Below are 18,562 nucleotides of genomic sequence, written 5' to 3'. Positions count from 1 at the left end.
CTCTTCTGTGGTTCCATGTTGTAGCATGCACAATAGCCATACCTCAGTAAAACCGTCTCTTCAGATAGGCTAAACCAGATGGAGGGTAGTCAATAAGCCACAAATTCATCAATGTGTTGGGGGTGGAGGTTGTCTATCTTAAGTATATAAATATTTCTCTTGTTGAACAATTTGTTCCAATGGCCATGAGGGCAACTAAAGCAGGTGATGTGGAACATTTAGAACCTGATCTGATCTCAAAGCTGCCAAGATCATCCATGGGATCCTGGGCTATTGTCAGTCATCCTGACTTTTACTTTGCCTGACTCTGATGACTTTGGAAAAGAGTATGAGACTTTTGACTTGGTGCAACTCTGCCTCACTTAAATCCAATTCATATTGGACTCAAGACATCACTCTATGATGTCATTGGTGTGCTTTGAAAATAAAGGTCCAACAAGTGATGTAAGAAGATTCAGATTTTTTTTCAATAACTTGTGACTAGTCTATTTCCTTCCTATTTCTATAAGCACAAATCTTTTAAATTCCTCATCTATTGCTGTCCTCAAAAAAAATGTTGCAAAAGTGAAGTTTCCAGGTCATTTTTTCCCCACTGAATGAAAGCAGGTGATTATGCAGAAAACTCTGCTACCAATGACACTTAGGAATGAAAACCTTCAATCTTATTGAACATGCTGCATTCAAAAATTACATGTCTTTGCACAGCTTTAATAATGGATTTTTACAAATTTTACAGAAATGTGCCAGGTTTTACTTGAGATGAATTGAAAATATGAGTGCTAATATTATAAGTCACAAGAATATGGCTGAAGAAGCAATATGATGCAAATAGAAAATAAATGTTCTAGAGTCAGTGGACCTGGGTTCAAATCTCGCCGTGATAGTTTCCTATCTTGGTTACCTTGGATAAATCACTCATATTCCATAGGTCCCAGTTTCCTCATTTGCTAAATTAGATGATTGGGATAGATAATATCTGGAATACCTTCCAGTTCTAGGTTCATACATCTATGAAAGAGCATTAAAATTGGAGTCAGATTTGGTCTCGATTTTTGTTCCTGCTATTTATTCAGATAGCTTTGGTCAAAACATTTCTCCTCTTGTGACCTCTATTTCCTTGTCTGTAATCTGAAGAGTTTCTAAATCATTGCAAAGATTTCTTTTTGCTTACTAATTTTACTAACAAATTCTGTGTATTTGAGATAATCAAATTTGTTTTTTATTAAGTAGATAATTGCAGCTTATCCCCCCCCCACACACACAAAATGTAGCTTTTTGTATATGACTACCTAAGGAATCCTAATAAAAATGAGAGACACTCCTTATCAAAGAATTAAATAAACTTTGCCTTAAGGATGTGTCTGTGAAAAGGGTAAACTCATCAAAGGTGTTTTAGGGGGCGAAAGCTTAAATTTCATTAGATGAAATGGAGGCTTGTTGCCCCCTAATACCCGCCCCCAGATGAGTTGTGTGACACTCCTCAGTTCTTTGCTGTTAGAGGTACAGTTGGATTTCCCCCTCCCATCTTGTGACTGTATGAAACTGAAAGAATCTAATGCATTTTATGCCAAGCAATCCTAGAAACAGGATGACTTCCACTGTCATCTCATTTCATGGAGGGATTTTTTTTAAGCCATTGTTGTAGGGAAGTCTATAGAATACACAAGATTTGATTAAGTTGGACTGGCAAAATCTCTATCTCTCAGAACAGCACAAGCTTTAGGCTCTATTCCTGTAGTTCCTTGACCAACATTAGAAATTAGAAATGAGAGGCATTTATTATATAAGCTCATACTAATGCAGGATTATTTTCGGGGTTGGGGGAAGGGGTAGCATGTTGCCCTGCTGTGAATGAGTGACTTTTATTTGGAGAGAAAGAAGTTCAATATGTTAACAACTCTGAAAATTCTACTGTATGATAAAAAAAAAACCAAATTTAATTTAGCTACTTTTCTTCCTTCCTGTTTTCTTTCTGATTTGAAAGAAAGAACAAGACCTAACAAAATGAACCATAAGATTATAGATTTAGAGCTTGGATGGGACCTGAGAGAATGCTCAATCCCATTCCTCATTTTTTTATAGCTGAGAAGACTGAGGCAGAGGGAGGTTAAATGACTTGCCCAAGGTCACAAATCTGGTAAGTGTTTGAAGCAGGATTTCAGCTAAGGGCTCCTTTTACTGGGCCACCCAGCTACTCAAAGAGTCTTGTTCTCATGATAATTTGAAATCTTAAAGCTTATCACTTTTAAACCAGATGACAGGATCAGAGCTCTGTCAGTGGAAGGGAGATTCTCGGGGTCATTTGATCCAAACCCCTCATTTTACACATGAAGAAGCTGAGACCCCAAAATTATGTTAACTGGATCTAAACAGAATCACTTCTCAAATGATTAAATTGGAAAAGGGTGAGGCACTCATATACATGTCAATAAAAAAAATTAAACAGGATACTAAGTCAGGGTGGAACCAAGATGGCAACATGAGAACAATATTTCCCAGAAACTCTCCTCCAAAATATTCTAAAAACCTTAAACTTATGACTCTAACTAAATTTTAGAGAGGCAGAACCCATAGAAAGACTCAGTGAAACAATTCTCCAACCAAGGTAACTTGAAGATACATGGGAAAACTCTGTTCCACCAGGTTCAGAAGGTGGTGTGGCAGTGCAGTCAAGGTCACATCATGCCAGAGTGACCAAGCTCCAGCCTCCATGAACAGCCTGGGGGCATCTGGATCCCTAGGGACATGGACTTGTGGCAGCAAAAGTGGTTTCTAGGTTTCTCAACCCATGGATCACCAAGCACAACTTGGAATATCAGTGGAAAAACTCTGCCAGAGCGAGCAGGGAGCCCAGGCCAGCATGGCCCTCTGAGCAGTTGTGGCCCTTGGTGTAGCCCAGATCCCTGCAAACAGAAGCAGTCCCATGGAGTCACCCAGTAGGGGGCCACCAGGTATCTGCTTCCAGAGTGCTCAGCCCACTGAAGGTAAGGGGGGTCAGGGGACAAGGTAGAAGTCTCTTCTCTGTCCCTGGGACAGAACTATGATCATATGCATATCCTGGTCCCAGTCTGGCCATAGCAGAGCAGGAACTCTCCTCATAACTCCAGGGCAGAGGGGAGTGCTTGTGGTCATCCATAGACCAGAGCACAGACCAGGAGAGCAGTCATAAGACCTTGAGGGAACTGTGGTCCTTGTGGGGGTGCCGCATTAACACTCAAAAGCTTGGGAAGTACCCCAATACTAAAGCACAGTCTGGGGAAAGGGGCAAACACTTAAAAAGGAACCTGATCACAGACAATTACCTTGGCCCCATGGAGGAACAAAACACACACTTGGAAGATGACAAAGTCAAATCTTCTATATCCAAAGCCTCCAAAAAAAATAGGAGTTGGGCTTGGGCTATGACGGAGCTCAAAAAGATTTTGAAAATCAAGTAAGGGAGGAAAAATTGGGAAAAGAAATAAGATAGATGCAGGAAAAACATGAAAACTAAGTCAGCAGCCTGGTGAAGGAGATACAAAGAAATACCAAAGAACATAAGATGTTAAAAACCAGTTTAGGTCAAGTGGAAAAAGTAGTCCAAAATGTTAATGATAATACTTTAAAAAGCAGAATTGGCCAGATGGAAAAGGGGATAAAAACGTTCTCTGAAGGAAACAATTCTTTTAACATAGAATGGAGCTAAAGGAAGCTGATGGCTTTGTGAGAAATCAAGAAACAATAAATCAAAACCAAAAGAATGAAAAACTAGAAGAAAACATGAACTATCTCTTAGGGAAAAAACAACTGTCCTAGAAAATAGATAAAGGAGAGCTAATTTAAAAATCATTGTACTACTTGAAAGTCATGATCAGGGAAAGAACTTTGACTTCATTTTTAAAGAATTTCTACAGGAAAATTTCCCTGATGCCCTAGAAATAGAAGGCAAAATAGAAATTGAGAGAATCCACCAATGTCCTGAAAGAGAGGCAAAAAAATAAATAAATAACTTCCAGGAATATTATAGCCAAATTCCAGAACCCACAAGTCAAAGAAAAAATATAGCAAGCAGCCAGAAAGAAGCAATTCAGATATCATGGAGCTATAGTCAGAATTACACAGGACTTAGCAGCATCCATATTAAGGGCCTGTAGAGCTTGAAATATGATATTCCAGAAGGCAAGAAAAGAATGGATTACAAATGAGAATCAATCACCCAGCAAAAGTGAGCATCTTCTTTCAGGGGGAAAGATGGACATTCAATGAAATGGGGGGATTTCAAACTTCCTTGTTGAAGTTACCAGAACTGAACAGAAAGTTTGATCTCCAAGCACAGGACTCAGGTGAAGCATAGAGAGGGTGGAGGGGAAGGATAACTTATGACCCATCTCAATTAATAGAGCAGTTAGGAGGAGCATATTTAGACAAGACACAGGAGAGAGCTGAATATGAAGGTATAGTATATTATAAAGATGGAGTCAATGGGTGAAAAAAGGAATGCACTGGGAGATAGGTAAAGGGGAGGTAGAATAAGCTAAGATATTTCATGTAAAAGTGTCAAGAAAAAGTTTTTTGGAATAGAGTGGAAGGGGAGGAGGTGAGGAGGAATGATTGTTTCATTTTCATCAGAAATGGGTCAGAGAGGAAACAACATACACATTTGATAGGGTATAGAAATCTATCTTATCCTAGAGGAAAAAGGAGAGGAAGGGGAAGGGAGAAAGGGGATGGGGGGGGGGGGCTAGGTGATAGAAGAGAGGATAGCCAGATACAATACACTCTTTTGTTTTTTTGGAAGGTGGTTGGATTGGGTGGTCTGCCTAGGACCACAAGGCTGGGTGCTTGTTGAAATTTGGAGTTGGGCCCTTCTGTCCTTGGGCCTGTGCTCTCTTCACTGAGCCACAACTGCCCCATTGCACACTTTTGAGGAGGAACAAAGTGAAAGGAGAGAGAAAATAGAATAAATGGAAGTGGGGAGGAATGAATGATGGGAAATACAATCAGCAATAGCAACTGTAGGAAAAAATATGGAAGCAATTTCTCTGATGGACTTATGATAAAAAGTGCTATGCACTCCAGAGTCAGAGTTAATGGTATCTGAACATAGATTGATGTACACTTTTTTCTCTCTCCTTCACTTTATTTTTCATGAAATTTTCTATTTATTGGGCAGGGGGAGGGGGAATTATGTTTACTCTTTAAACAAGACTATTTTAATAATGTGTAAATGCATTTTAAAAAGATATTAATATGTTTATGGGGGAAACATTTTTTTCTGAAGGGTTTCACCCAAACCCTGACAAATATTCCATTTATTGGATTTAATTCCTTGTGCTTTGAGTAGGATATGGCACCTGGGGGCGTTTCTGGATAAAGAGGAATTTCCTAAGTCATTATTGGCTTTTAAATTTTGCTAACTTCCAATTTTCAATAAAAAAATTAACCTTGCACTTTAAGAGCATCATACACTATATATTCAACATGCCACTGGTAACTGAAGAGGAGAAAAAAAAAAAGAAAGCAAACTCTAGTTCTTAAGAATGTTATACTCTAATTGAGTAGATAAGAGGATCATTCCTAATGACAGAAGTATTTCAAGGTACTCTTTAGGCAATCAACCCATCGACAAGCTGTGTGTCTGACCCTAGGTTCTAGTCAAGTGAATAATTCCATTGTATAAAATATAAGCTCCTGGGGCAGCTAGGTAGTGTAGTGGATAAAGCCCTGGCCTTGGAGTCAGGAGTACCTGGGTTCAAATCTGGTCTCAGACACTTAATAATTACCTAGCTGTGTGGACTTGGGCAAGCCACTTAACCCCATTTGCCTTGCAAAAAAAAAAAACCTAAAAAAATAAGCTCCTTATGGGTTATAACTGCTTTCTTATATATTTTGCCCTTGTATCCATAGTATCCAGACCAGTGCCTAATAAGTAGTGCTTTTTGTTCATTAAATAGAATTGGATAATATGGTCCATTTTTTTTTATTCCAGAAGCTTGACTTTAATGATGAAAACAGCTCGCTTTACCAAAGCAGATCTAAAACTACTTTGCAATTTGTATAGTCTTAGAGAGTAGTTAGGGCATTGAGGGATTAAATGATTTACTCAGTCATACAGTCAGTGAATGTTAGAGTTAGCACTTGAACTCAGCTTTTTATGATTCCAGGTCAACAACAGATCCATTACTTATGCTTTCTGTCATATAAATGTTTATTGGAGTACCTTAACTACAAAATCACTAATTCCAGGACTTAATTTTTTTCAAAATGATGATAATAATAGCAACTCACATTTACTTACCGCTTTAAGGTTCCTCCTGACTCCAGGGCCAATGTTGTATCCACTGTACCACCTAGGTGCCACTCAATTATACTTTTTAAGGAATTGTTTCTTCAGTTAATTTTGGTGCTTCCTTTTCCAAGTTGCTGACTCTTGCATAATTCATTTCTTACCCCAATTTTTCTCCTACCTTTCTTATCTGGTTTTAAAAATTCTTTTAGAGCTCTTTCAAGAAGACTTTTTTTTTGGAATGGAGACCAATTCATATTCCCCTTTGAGGCTTCACATGCAGAAATTTCGACATTATTGTCTTCTTCTGAATTTGTATTTTGATCTTCCCTCTTATCATGGTAACTTTCTATGATCAGGATTCTCTTCTGTTTTTAGTCTCATTTTTTTAAACCTATTTCATGACTTTTAAAGTTAAGCTCTGTTCCTGGGATATAGGATTACTGTCCTAAGCTTCATGCACTGTGGCCAGAGACCTGATCGCTAACTTTCTGGACTGAAGTCTGGATGATAGTCTCTTGCCCACTATGCCAGGGTGAACTGGCCAAGTTGCTCTTGTTGAGATGGGGGTTCCCAGACTGATATTTGCTCTCTGGACTGGGGTTGGTGGTCTCACAGTTGGCCAGTGGTGCCACTAGCCTGTTGAACCAGGATTGAAGGACCTTGGTTACTGATCTATATTGTGGCTAAGAACTTCCCACTGGTTTGCTTAGAACCTATCTGCACTGCCCTGTGTACCCTTTTTTATTCAAGTGAGACAAACTTTTCCTGATTTGCCTTTAATGTATCTTATTAGAAAATTATTTTACTCTGTCTTTTTTGTAGGTTCTGAAACTCCAGAATCTATTTAAAGACTTCAATTTAATGATCTGAGAAAAACTGGGGAGAGCTTAGGCAGCTTCCTGGCTTTTTTCTGCCACCTTACTACTATAGCCATTTTAAAAGGAGAAGGAACTCAGTTGAATAAATGTTGATTGAACTGAATAAAATGAATGATAGAATAGAAAATGAATTGGTTTTGAAGTCTGAGTTCTTAACTTTGAATCTCTGGTCTGACGTTTCCTGTTTGTCCTTTAATCAGATATTTAACCCCTGGTCCTCACTTTCCTTATTTGTAAAATGAGAGTAAGGTAGATAGCCTCTAATCAATTAGTCAATAAACATTTAGAAAGTCCCTACTATATGCCAGACCCTGTGCTAAGCACTGAGGATGCAAAGAAAGGTAAAAGTCATCCCCTATTCTCAAGGAGCTCATGATCTAATAGGGGAGACAACTTGTAAATACCTATGTATAAATAAGATAATATAGGATAAACTGAGAATTATTGATTGAAGAAGAAACTAATATTAGAAACATCTTCCTATTCTTTTTAGCTCTAAATCATTAATCCTTTCATCTTATGAATTCCAACTTGACTTCTTTTAAGAGAATAACAAAGAAAAAAGATATTAAAAGAAAAATACAACAAAAATAATCTAAAGCAGAAATATGAAGCATCTGCCAAAACTTTAAGAACATATGGGTTGGGGTGGCTAGGTGGCGTAGTGGATAAAGCACCGGTCCTGGAGTCAGGAGTACCTGGGTTCAAATCCAGTCTCAGACACTTAATAATTACCTAGCTGTGTGGCCTTGGGCAAGTCACTTAACCCCGTTTGCCTTGCAAAAACCTAAAAAAAAAGAACATATGGGTTTATGGACTACATGGAAATGGCAACTAATCTTGAAATTTAAACAAAATAGTGATTTCCCAGGACTCCTCATAGTATTATAATTATTGAAAGGTTTTTTGCTACTAGAAATCATAACTTCTTTCTTAAAAAAAGAAAAGAATAAAACAATGTCACCTCTCTAGAGTGACAGCCACACAAACTAACCTGCCCTCGCATTACTCTTCAACCTCAGTCTAAATACAGCCCTTGTGAGTCTTGGGCTCTGTAGCAACATGCATTTGACAAATTAATGTATCTAGTCAGCTCAGGGCAGTGCTAATTTCCCATCTGACTTCATTGTAGCTGGTGTAGATATGTCATGTCCCTGAAACATCACATTTATCCCAGTAGTTTATCTAGTTTGACATTTTACAGAGTAAATTTTGTTTGAGTGACAGTAACTGTCAAACCACTTCTTGAGAAGGTGAACAAGAAACATCTTGATTTGAAATGCTCATAACTTTTAGGTATACTAGCATTCCAGATTAGAGGTGCTCAGACTACTTAAACAGAGATAATTTAAATATGAGTAAGCACCAGGTAAACCTATCAAATGTACCACCATGTATTATATATGAAATGTTTTATTTTTAGATAGACTCATTTAATCTGGTATGTTCATTTTTTCAGAGATATTTGAATTATAAAATTAGGAATTAGATTTAAATAAATATATATGTACACATACACACACACACATATATACACATATATGTTCTTCAAGTTCAGAAATTAAGTAGGTGATGAAATTTGATGGCTCAGCTTAATAGCATTTAGTTGCTTAGTTTATCAGTCTTCTCATCTGTAAAATGACAAGTGTTTCAGTTGTGTCAAACTCTTTGTGACCCCATGGACTATAGAATGCCAAGTCCTTCTATCTCTTGAAGTCTGTCCAAGCTCAAGTTCATTGTTTCCATGACATTATCTGCCTCATCCTCTTGACTCTGTCTTCTCATTATATCATCAAAGACTAGACTATAAGATCTTGAAGGTTTCCTCCAATTATAAATCAATGATTTCTGTATTTCTTTCCCACCCTATAGACATACATTTGAAAGCCCTTAGCTTAAAAAGACCAATGTCTTCAACTGCATTTGATACCTTCTTCAGTCATCCTGATCTATGGACCCAGATGGCTCTGGAGGAGAGAATGAGGCTTGTGACTTTGCAAAGCTCTTCCTCACTTAAATCCTTTCAAGTCAAGTCCTCACTTTCTTGATGTCATTGGTCCTCTTTGAATCAAAGAACAAATGACAACAAGAAGAAGTAGATATTTAAAGAATGATGCTTGGATGAGAAAAATTGACCATAATAATTCATTGAAGGGGCAGCTAGTGGTTAGAGCCCTGGCCCTGGAGTCAAGAGTACCTGAGTTCAAATCCAGCCTCAGACACTTAATAATTACCTAGCTGTGTGGCCTTGGGCAAGCCACTTAACCCCATTTGCCTTGCAAAAGCTAAAAAAGCAAAAAAACAAAAAAAAAACAACTAATAAAAACCAATTCATTGAAAACTGTGAATGAGATTTTCTACTTTATGGTTTTCATCTTTCTCCACATCCTATCTATTCTATATAAATCTCTTATGATCATAGTTGTTTGCAAGTTATCCTTTCCTTCTTTAGAATATAAACTTTTTAAGGATAGGGACTGTTTTTACTTTTCTTTGCACAGGACATAATAAGTACTTAATCAATTATTTTAGACATTGATTTGTTGAAATGATCTGGCAAGACTCAAGGGTAGACTGTCTTCTCTGTTCATCCATGCTCCTCCTGTTCCTGTTTCTGTTCAAAGTCAGTTCTCAAAATTTCTTGACCACTCATTTGCACTGCTTTGAACTTTTTTTTATTTAAGTAATTTGGGGCAACTAAAATATAAGAATTTATTATCTCTTGATACTAATCTAAAGAACAGAAGAGGAATTTTTCCTAGCCCCTTAGATGCATGTACTTGTGATTTAAATTAAATATCTTTAGAGAATAAGACTTTATCAAAGCATCAAAAATATCTGAACAAAGTTTCCAGAGATAGAGAAGTATCAAAATCTTTCCATTGTGTTGTCCTGTACAGTAGTGGTAGAAGCAATGTGTTAGCAGAATCACACTGTTGCAGCAGAGACTAAGTAGTCAGGTAGTTAAGGTTTTATTGCTTTTTTTAAAATAAATTTGGGTTTGAACTTGAGCAAAGCCCTGAATGATTCCTTCATGGTTATAATGAGTATTTCTGACTGATTACTCAGAAGGTTTTTCTAAATGAAAAAAAAGCAAATAACTCATATTATCAGTAACTACTAACCCATGGATTAGAATAAAAGGAGAAAACAGAGGGCAATTACCAAGGGTTAGTGCTCAGAATAGTCCTGGACAAAAAGGGCTTGTATATTTAGGACTCACCCATGCTGGGTTTCAAGGGATAAAAGAAGAAAATAAGCTCCAAGAAACCATGTTCATCCTTAAGCCTCTTCCTGGATCAAACCTCACTTTTAAACCTCCATTTTTTTTTCATTTTAAAGATTTTATTTATTTTGAGTTTTGCAATTTTTCCCCTAATCTTACTTCCCTCCCCCCACCTCCCACAGAAGGCAATTTGCCAGTCTTTACATTGTTTCCATGGCATACATTGATCCAAATTGAAAGTGATGAGAGAGAAATCATATCCTTAAGGATGAAAAATAAAATATAAGACATAACAAGATTACATAATAAGATACCATCCTCCCCCCAAATTAAGATAATAGTCTTTGGTCTTTGTTCAGACGCCACAATTCTTTCTCTGGATGCAGATGATATTCTCCATTGAAGAGAGCCCCAAATTGTCCCTGATTGTTGCACTGATGGAATGATCAAGTCCATCAAAGTTGAACATCACCCCCATGTTGCTGTTAGGGTGTACAGTGTTTTTCTGGTTCTGCTCATCTTGCTCAGCATTGGTTCATGCATATCCCTCCTGGCTTCCCTGAATTCCCATCCCTCCTAGTTAAACCTCCGTTTTAAACCCCCATTAAAAAGAGGGGGGGAATTCAAGAATTTATTACAGGATAGCAATGTAAATATCTAGTGTAAAATGTATGTTTATTTAAAAAAAATTTTATTGACAAAAATCCTCCTTTTCTCCTTATCATCATTCTCTCTCTCAATTGAGATGAAAGAACAACAAAACACTTGTTACAAACATATATGATCAAACAAATTTCTGCATTGACCATGACTCCTGAAATGTATCAATCAGTTCTCTAAGTCTTACTTCCCCATCAGGAGATGAATAGTATATTCATTATTAGTCCTCTGAACTCATGGTTGGTCAACATGCTTATCAGCTTTCCTAAATCTTTTAAAGTTAATCTTTTCAATACTGTTATCATCATGTAGATTGTTCTCTTGATTTTACTTACTTCACTATGCATCAATTTATACAAGTCTTCCCAAGTTTTTCTGAAACCAGTCCTTCACTATGTCTCATGACAAGACAATATCCTATCATATTTATATTCTATAATTTGTTCAGACATTCTCCTCAGTTTCCAATTCTTTAGCATATCAAAAGAGCAGCTATAAATATTTTTGTGTGCAGTCTTTATTAAAATTTATTTTTCTTAGGATCATCCCTCTCAATCTAAAACATTCTTCTAATTCCTCTTCCTTTCCCTTCTGACCCCCCAAATGAATGAAAAGTGTTTCTGTACCAAGTATTAAATAAAAAGATTCTTCATATCTAACAAGGCTTAGAATAAATCATTAAAAATTCTAACTGGCCTTAATTGGAACTTTTCAATTGAGAGGGCATCTGGAATGTTAATATAAAATGAGCATATTGACCTAGTTTGATCCCTGCACTTAGGGACACTCAAACAACTACTATCGTTAATGATGATGTCCAGTTAGGAATTGGATTTAAATTTTTCTTTGTCTATGATAGTCTTAAATAATAATTAACAACACTTTAAACATCCTATAAGGGTTAGGCTAAACACTTCTGTCCCAAATTGTCAGAAGAATATATATTGCATATTCTGAGATTTAATTCACATATTGAATGTCTATGCAATCTTGTTCCTTTTTATTTCTCTTTGCACTTAGAGTGAGGAAAAAATGGTAGGCTTCCAACTAGAAACTGGAAACTGTAGGGATAAGAATGGGCATTTCAGCATCAAAATTCATCAATAGCAGTAATTCATTTGGAAACACCAGCTCCCAGAACAAAAAATTGTTTTAAAGTCTACTTCTTCTCATGACTTTTCTAATCATACATTTTTTTTCTACATCATTACACTCTTATATTATTCTCTGAGTCACAGATCTGAGGCTAGGGAAAAATGTGGCCTCAGTGGATAAAAAAAGAAATGGTTTCCTTAGGAACAAAACTCTTCAAAAACAACTTCTTTTTTCAAGAAGGGAACCTTTAAAAGTTCAAATAATATGGAGACAGTCAGTTTGTGTAGCTAGGAGAGTCTGGCAGCCTCCCTGCTAAACCACCAGCAATTGTCAGTCAGGTGTTTTAACATAGTAGTTCTAAAAGGGTCTTTTCTTACTGTTTTTTTGCAGGATCTTCAAGAAATCTTTCCAAATATGATCATTTTGAAAAGTGTTCTGTTCTGAGTTAATTAGTGCTCTTAATGGCAGGGCTCTGATTTAACAAAAGATTAATTAGCCAGTCTAAATATTTCTATTTTTTAAATATGGCAGGGTCATCAGGAAGTTAATGTAACTAATAATGAAGGACCAGAATAGCAGAATATAAAGAACCCAGAATAACAACAATTTTTGGATGTCATGTCTATCATCTGACAGCATTCTGAAGACAAGAAACACAGGAGTAAATAAGATAGCTTACACCAGTCATTCCCAAATGTTTTGATCTCAGAGCTCCTTAAAAATTATTGAGGATACCAAGGAGTTTTTTTTTAATTTAGCTTGTAGCAATATTTACTATATTAGAAATCAAAACATAATTTAAATATAGTTATCTTTTATTTATAATTAATTTATTAACAACCCATTTAAAATGACAATAAACTCATTACATATTAACTGAAATTACATGTTTATGAAAGATAACTACATTTTCCAAATGAAAAAATGTGAGAAAGGTAGCATTATTTTACATATTTTTGTGAATCTTTTTAACGTCTGACTTAATAGGAAACAATTGGATCGCCTATCTGCTTCTGAATTCAGTCCATTGAAATGAGATTTTTTTTTGATTGAAGTATTTGAAGATATACATGCAGATTTGGAAAAAAAAAGATACATTTAAAAGGGGAGATAAATTCATATCGTTATTGAAAAAATAATTTTGACCTTTTAAATCTCCATAAAAAGTCTCTAGGACTTCCAGGGGCCCAGACCACATTTTGAGAACCAGTACCCTAGATAGTGAACAGAAGATGATGATTGTTCTTTTCTTCCCCTGGGTTTTGTTTCCCATTACAATCCAAAGCAAAAGTACCAGGAAAGAAAGAAATAGAATAGAGAATGAAAGGAGTACAAGGTTGATATTTAGTCTATGGGTAAATACATAGTAATTTGAGTTGGAAGGAAAATTGGAAATCTAGTCCAATCTCATTTTTAGATGATAAAAGAACAATATTCATTTAGATGTCAGGAGAGAAATCAGAAAAACCTAGGTTCAAGTTTCTTATTCACTGTATGCCCATAAACAAGACATTTTCCTTCTTTGACTCTCAATTTCCTTTTTGGCAAAATGGAGATGATATTTTTCCATATTATCTTAGAGAGTTTTGTAGGATCAAAAGACATTATGTGTTTAAAAGCACTTTGTAAACTATTAGGCAGGAGCATTTTGAGGCACTGTGATAAACTAATTATAGTTTATATATACACATACTCATTTGAAATTTGAGAAACATTTCACATGTAATAAAATAATCATACTTGTTAATATTGATATTGCATTTTAAAGTTTTAAAGTACTTTACAAATATTATCTCCTTTGATCCTTAGAAAATCCCCAGAAGGTAGATGATATCATTATTTCTATTTTACAGTTGAGGAGACTAAAGCAAGGTGATGTTAGGCTTGCCCATATTATGGCAAATGTTCATCCATTCTTGCTCCTTTTTTTTCTCTCTTTGAACTTAGAGTGTGAGTAAAAAATAGGAAGCTTCCAACTAGAAACTGGAAATTGTAGAGATGAGAATGGGCATTTCAGCATCAAAATTTATCAATAGCAATAATTCATTTGGAAATATCAGATCTTAGAACAAAAATTGTTCTAAGTATCTGATACTAGATTTGAACTTATATCTTCAAGACTACAGATCCAATGCTCTGTTCACTATGGCCACCTTGAAATAAGCTAGCAAGATTGTTGGCATAAATATTATTACACCTCTTATTCCCATTTATACGTGGTAGATTGTTGCTTGAGAACCATGAAAGATTAAGTGGACTCATAGAAACAGTGTATGTTAGAGGTAGGACAAGCTTATGTCTCCTTTCACCTGAGACTAGTCCTCTATCCATGATCCTCTTTCACCCTCATTTCATGGATGAAGAAACTAAGATTCAGACGTGAAGTGACTGGTTTATCATCTCACAGCTGGTTCCAAAGGGAACATATATAAATGTAGGTTTTTCAGTTCCAAATCCCAAGGTTCTTTCTATTACAACATGATACTCTTTGGAAAGATTATTACATAGATATTGTTAGTCAGTAGACATGATTCTGAATTCTAAGTGAATTGCTTGAAAATGTATGACCTTTAGCAAATCTCCTAATCTCCCTATCCTCCATTTCCTCATCCAGAACTGTGGATCTAGATGAATGTTCAGTCATGTGTTAAAGTATTATCCCAAGAGAAGTTATTTATTATTATTATTGATAAGGAAGAAAAAATAGATGTTCAGAAAGCTCTTGAGGGCTAAATCATAAAAATTTTTAATTTAAAAAGTAATTTGAAAGCAAGCACCATTTCACAATATTTAAATTAAATACCAGAGCCTTTTCATATTTTGAAAGGAACAGGATAAATCTCTTTAAAATGTCATGGATGACAGCTTTGTAAAAATGTGTGAACCCATCATCCTAACAAAATGTTAAATGTTGGTGACTTTAAAGAAAGTAAATACAATGCAGTTGAAGTTAATAGGAAATTGTAGGTGATGGCCTTTTAAAGAAAGTGGGTCACTACCCTGAGGTTAAAAACCTTAAAGGGAAATTGTGCTAAAATATCTCTGGAAAGAGGAACTATTGAACATCCCAAGAAGAATAGAGTATAGGGAGAGACAAAACTGATGACAACTCCAACAGCAAGAATGCATGTGGCTGACCAAATGTTTGCCAGAGACAGAGGGAAGACAGAACTGGAAGGGATCTTAAAGGGATCTACAGCCAACCCCTCATCATTTTACAGATAAAGAAACTGAGTCCCAAAGCATAGACAGGCATTGTCCAAAATCACATGGCTAAGCAAGTATCAGAGACTGTCTTGGTTCCCTTGACCCACATCCTGGAGCACTACATCATATAAGTGTTACCTTTTCCTTTTGCTATTTTTCAGGAAGGGCCCCTTTAGAAGTAAGAATGATCATTTGATGTCATAGCTGACAATGAGGAGTATAATCATTTACATAACCAGAGGTCAATGTAAGGACCTTGAAAGACTTAAATTTGACCTTGGGTGAGCTATAGTTTGATTTCTGATTTCTCTGTTTTTTTATCTTTTTCTCATTGTACTGGGTGCCTCTGATACAGAACTGTGGGCAATGGCTAAAAACTTTTGCATCCTTTCTTGTTTTTCATTTCAAGAGCAGCCTTGGAAATATTTTTCAAGTCAAATAAATCAAAACTCTGGAAGAAGAGCTATCTCATACCTTTTCCTTGATTCAACTCTCTATCTTTGGTTTCTTCTGCACATTATGGAAACAAATGAAGTTTTGACTAGATTTTTCCTTTTTTTTGTTGGCACTTTAAGGACATGAAATAATTTTTCCTTTTTCTTTTGCCTCATATTTTCTTCCTCTTATTTCTTTTCATCTCTCACTCATTAAATAAACATATCTGATTTGACCAAACAGAAGCTTGAGTCTGTCTTAGTTATTAATGGGAACGAATGGGAAAATTCTAACATTCTCAGGTGACTAGAAAGTAAAGACCATGGCCTTGAAGGGTTTCTCAGCTTTTCAGCATCATGGCATCTCCTAGGTTCTTAATATACTGTAGTTAATTAAGTCATCAACTAGACATATCCTGTTTATTGCTCCTTCGGATTAAAATAAATTAGAGTAGAAAGGAAACATAACTTAATTGGCCTTGGAGAAGTTGTTAAACTGTTACTACAACAGTTCTCTCAGAATTTAGTAATCATAATTATGCAAATCTTAATTAGGTAATTATTGTTGTGCGGTTTTTCTTGACTTGAGGGAAAAAAAGTTCATTGGCACAATCAGTCACATCACGCTGTGTCAGAAACTTTAAATCAGTAAATTTCTTTGAACAAGTTGTTGAGTAGTCTATGATTCATTGGAGTACTGTTCCCTAAGGACCTAAAAGAGGAAATGCATGACAATAGGGTGTCTATTATTTGGGATTCATTATCTTTATTCTTGATTCACTCAAAGGGAACCTTGGATTTCACAAAAGTGGGAGTGCTGAGAAGACCCATAAAGACACATGAGGAGCCATTCACTAAAGTATATAACACATAGAAGCAGGTCAAGGAGGACCAGAGGTCCTATATTATAACTCTGAATAATTTTGCAATCTGTGTTAGTGAAACATAAATTGTGCTCCTTTATCTCTCCAAACAAAACAAAAATCATAAGGGGAAAGAGTTGCTAAATGGTATTGGTCTTGTGATAGAGGGTCCTCCTGAGAGTCTCCATTATCTAACATGAACTTTAATGTTGTTATTATTGTTGAAGTGTTGCAATCATGTTTGACTCTTCATTGCCCAAATTTAGTATTTTCCTGACAGAAATACTGGAGTGGTTTACTATGTCCTACTCATTTTATTTTATAGATGAGAAACTAAAGCAAACTGGGTTAAGAGACTTGCCTAGGGTCATACAGTTAGTAAATATCTGAGACCATATTTGAATTTATGAAAATGAACCTTCTTGATTCCAAGTCTAATACTCTATCTATTTTGCCACCTGGGGCAGTTAAGTGGTACAGCAGACAGAGCATTGGTCCTGGAGTCAGGAAACCTTAGCTCAAACCTGGCCTCAGACACTTGATACTTATTAGCTGTGTGGTCTTGGACAAGTCACTTTACTCACAAAAACAAAAACAACAACAACAACAAAGCTTACATTGTACCATCTATCTGCCCATGAACATTACAACTTTGTTGTAAAATGTAGGAATAATGTCCTTAAATCTAGAAACTGATGCAAACCACTGTTACAGTTCAGAAACTTCAATAATAGATTCCTAATTGGTTTTACTGATTCACATCTCTCACTCTCTCTAATATATCCTCCTTATAACTCCCAAATAGTTATTCCTAAAGCACATAGACTTCTTTTCCTCAAGAAGTGCCAGTGGCTCCCCATTATGTATAGGATAAAATTAAAACTTCTCAGTATGAGTTTTAAATACCTTTACCATATGCCACCCAAGTTAAATTCATAAATTCATAGGTGAATATTACAATTACTTGCTGTGCCCTGTATATTACTTCTCAACTTTCATCTCTGTGCCATTACTTAGGCTCCAGTGGAGAATGCGTTTTGTGTTCACCTCCATCTCTTAGATCTCTATCTTCTTTCAAGGCTCAACTCAACAGCAACTTCCCACATGATGCATACTCTAACTCTCCCACCTGCAAGTGTGAAGTCCTGCCCCCTACTGCACTCCTTCTCCTAGTATTTTTAAATACATTTTGTAGTTTCTTTTCTGTGAATATATAAATATTGCTTTTTTGTCTTTATTCAGCACAGTGTCTGGGATAATATACATGATATTAAAAAATAAGTAGTTTATCAGATCAAAAATAAATGTCTACTAAATGAATGATCTGTGATGTCTTTGGCATGAGACGTCACTCCATCAAAGCAGATAGAAATCTTCTATTCTTTTTATTTTTGCATAGATTTAAAGTTGGTTCTTGCTCAGTTGTTTTCACTTGTACTTGACTCTTTCTGATGCCATTTGGATTTTTCTGGGCAAAGCTAATGAAGTGATTTGCCATTTTCTTCTCTAGCTCATTTTACAGAAGATAAAACTGAGGCACCAGGGGATTAAATTATTTGTCTAGGTTCACACAGCAAATTAGTGTGTGATGAGTCTTCCTGATTCCAAGTCTGGCGTTCTATCTACTGTACCATATAGCTAGAGTTATCTTCAAAGGATGTCAAATTCAATCTTCTTTTACAGATCAAACAACTGATATCTGTTTGGTGATGTTAAGGGATTCATTCAGGGTTACATAGGAAATATGTACAAGAGAAGATAATTGAGAGCTTCACAAGGAGCAGGGAGTGTAAATGATTAACCCATTTTATACAGATATTGAATGAAAAGAAGTAGGATTTAAATCCAGATCTTCCTGATTCTCTCCACTATACCTTTCTGCCTCTTTGGGGATTATAATTTAGAGAGAATTCTTCAATCTTTCAGGAAAA

This window comes from Macrotis lagotis, chromosome 1 (assembly GCF_037893015.1).
Source record: "Macrotis lagotis isolate mMagLag1 chromosome 1, bilby.v1.9.chrom.fasta, whole genome shotgun sequence".
Classification (NCBI taxonomy): domain Eukaryota; kingdom Metazoa; phylum Chordata; class Mammalia; order Peramelemorphia; family Peramelidae; genus Macrotis; species Macrotis lagotis.
Note: the sequence above shows the minus strand (reverse complement) of the source record.